Source organism: Bison bison, unplaced genomic scaffold (genome assembly GCF_000754665.1).
Source record: "Bison bison bison isolate TAMUID 2011002044 unplaced genomic scaffold, Bison_UMD1.0 scf7180017863978, whole genome shotgun sequence".
Classification (NCBI taxonomy): Eukaryota; Metazoa; Chordata; class Mammalia; order Artiodactyla; family Bovidae; genus Bison; species Bison bison.
The window spans coordinates 69,404-72,853 of record NW_011494550.1 but is presented as its reverse complement, the minus strand read 5'-3'; positions in this window follow the sequence as shown (position 1 = coordinate 72,853).

The window sequence follows — 3,450 nt, the reverse complement described above, 5'->3', positions numbered from 1 at the left end:
GGGATGCAGGGATGTGGAGATGTGGGGACACCCATGTGTAGGTGTGTGTGAGAGAAACAAGGGGTACCTGGGTCCCAGTCTGTAGGGACAGGAAGGTGCCCACCCCTCAGAAGAACTGTCCTGAAGTGCCTCCCCTTCTGCTTGGGTCAAGGTCAGAGGCTGTGCACAGCAGGAGCAGGGAGGCTGAACCAGAGAAGGTGCATTCTTCCTCCCTTGGCTCAGGGTGGGCCCTGGGCACTCTGAGAGCCTCCTTCTCCATTTCTGGGGACCGGCTGGGCTGTGAACCAGGGGAAAGACAGTGCAGAGGTTTAAGAGGGCTGAATGAGGGGATCATTTTGCTTTTAAAAAAATTGAAGCAAAATTCACATACTATAGAATTAATCATCTTAAAGTGTACATTTCAGTGGCATTTAGTACATTCACAATGTGCAGCTATTACCTGTATCTAGTTGCAAAATATTTTCATCATCCCAAAAGGAAACCTTGCTCTCATTAGCAGCCAGACTTCTTCATTGCCCTTAGCCCCTAGAAACCAGTAATCTGCTCTTTGTCTCTATAGATTTGCTTATTTTAGGCATTTCATGTTAATAGGATCAGGCATTCTTTTGTATCTGCCTTTTTTCATATAGCATACCGTTTTCAAGTTTCCTCCATGTTGTAGCATGGGTCAGCACTACTCTTTTGTGTGTGTAAAGCATATAATATAAAATTTATTATCTGAACCATTTTTAGATAAGCAGTTTGGTAGTGTTGGGCTTCCCTGGTGGTTCAGATGGTAAAGAACCTGCCTGCAATACAGGAGACCAGGGCTCAGTCCTGGGAGGATCCCCCGGAGGAGAGCCTGGCAACCTGCTCCCGTATTCTTGCCTGGAGAAATCTATGGATAGAGGAGCCTGGAGGGCTACAGTCTATGGGTCACAAAGAGTCAAACACAACTTTTTTTGGTAATGTTAAGCCTATTTATAATGCTGTATATAGACCTCCAAAACTCTATTCATTGTGCAAAAGGGAAACTCTATACCCATTAACCAGTAACTGTCCATCTCCCCTTCCCCCCAGCCCTTGGCCAAATTCATTGTACTTTCCATTTCTGTGAATTTGACTATTTTAGGTACTTCAAGAAATGGAATTATGAAAGATCTTTCCTTTGGGGAGGACTGACTGATCCTACTTAGCATAATGTTCCTGAGGTTCATTTATGTTGCAGCATGACATGGGATTAACTTCCTTTCAAAGTTGAATGACATGATGTTATATGGGTAGACTGCATTTTGTTTACTATTCATCCAGTGATAGGTATTTGGGTTGCTTCCAGCTCATGGTTGTTTTGACAAATGCTGCTATGAACAGGGATGTGCAAATATCTTCCTGAGATCCTACTCTCAATGCTTTTACAGACATATCCAGAAGTAGGATTACTATATGATAAGGTAGTTCTATTTTTAATATTTTGAGGAATATCCAGATGGTTTTCCAGAGCTGTTTACAATCCCATCAACAGTTCACAAGTATTCCAACTTATTCACAGCCTCGCCATTTTAAACAGCACAGTTCAGTGGCATTTAGGACATTCACAATATTGTGGAATTATCACTTCCATTTAGGTCCAAGATATTTCACCATCCTTAAAGGAAATCTTGAACCCATTAACAGTCATTCTCCATTCCAGCCTATTCCCATTACTAATCTGCTTCCTAATTTGATAGGGTTACCTATCCAAGGTATTGCAAATAAATGGAGTCATACAATAGATGGTCCTTTGTGGCAGGCTACCTCCACTTAGTATAGGTTTGAGGTTCATCCATGTTGTAGCATGTATCAGTAGTTTGTTTTTTTGTATGTCAAATGGTATACCATATTTTCATTACTCATTCTGAATCTGTTTTTTTTTTTTTTTTTTTACAATATTGTATTGGTTTTGCCATACACTGACATGAACCCACCATAGGTGTACATGTGTTCCCCATCCTGAACCCCCCTCCCACCTCCTTCCCCATCCCATCCCTCTGGGTCATCCCAGTGCACCAGCCCGGAGCACCCTGTATCATGCATTGAACCTGGACTGGCGATTCATTTCACATGTGATAATTCACATGTTTCAATGCCGTTCTCCCATATCATCCCACCCTCGCCCTCTCCCACAGAGTCCAAAAGCCTCTTCTATACATCTGTGTCTCTTTTGCTGTCTCACATACAGGGTTATCATTACCATCTTTCTAAATTCCATATATATGCATTAGTATACTGTATTGGTGTTTTTCTTTCTGGTTTACTTCACCCTGTATAATAGGCTCCAGTTTCATCCATCTCATTAGAATGGATTCAAATGTATTCTTTTTAATGGCTGAGTAATACTCCATTGTGTATATGTACCACAGCTTTCTTATCCATTTGTCTGCTGATGGACATCTAGGTTGCTTCCATGTCCTGGCTATTATAAACAGTGCTGCAATGAACATTGGGGTACACGTGTCTCTTTCAATTCTGGTTTCCTCAGTGTGTATGCCCAGCTAAAAATTGTTGTATTTTGCATCAAGTTCTTTTGTGACAAATGAGAGCGAGAGAGAACCAGAGGGAGAGAGAAAAGGATTGCTGGTGGAGCAGGTTCCTGGAAGGAGAGCTGACCTCACAAGGAGCTGGAACAGATATGAATCTGCTGCCACTCAGGGAGGGAGATGAGAGAACCTACCACTGAGCATCTTGGCTTCTCCATGAAGCATCATTTTTACTTCAACAACAAGCAGGTTGTTGATAGGAGAGTGGCATAAGGGTTGAAGAGAGGTGAGGAGCTTCAGAGACTAGCGCTGGGAAGTGACCAGAGACAGAGGGTCCAGTTGGGGTCAGAGAACAGGACTTTATGGTGATTCCAGTCAGTATCACATCCTTGTGAGGAACTAATGCAACAAAAGTAGTAGCTAAGAGTTTAAGGTGCATCACCTCATCGAAGCAAAAAAGTAGCCCTGTGGAATAAGGAATATTACTTCATTTCCAGGTGAGCTGCAAAGAGTGGTGCTGAGAAATAAAAATAGAACCTAAGTCCTTTCCATGTGGTAGCGGAGAGTTGACTTCTAACTGAAGGTAGCAATTAAGGAATAGATTGATCTTAAAGTTTAGGAGGGAGTTGGTCTCATGGAGATGGGGAGAAGTACATAGTGACCAGCAAGCTCAGAGACAGAAAAGCTTAAGAAAAGACTGGTTGGGGGAGCAGGGGTGGGGTGGGGGGGGTGAGGGGTCCTGCATGGAGTTGACAATAGTAATAATAGTAATCACAATAATTGTTATTATCCATATTATGTTTTATTGAGTTCTTCCTATGTATCAGTATATGTGCTACAGCACTTAAGATGCATGATCTTATTTAAACTTCAACCCATTATTATGAACACCATTTTGCAGATGGATTAACCATGGCTTGGAGAGGTGAAGGAACCTCTCCAGGAAGTCCTCCCA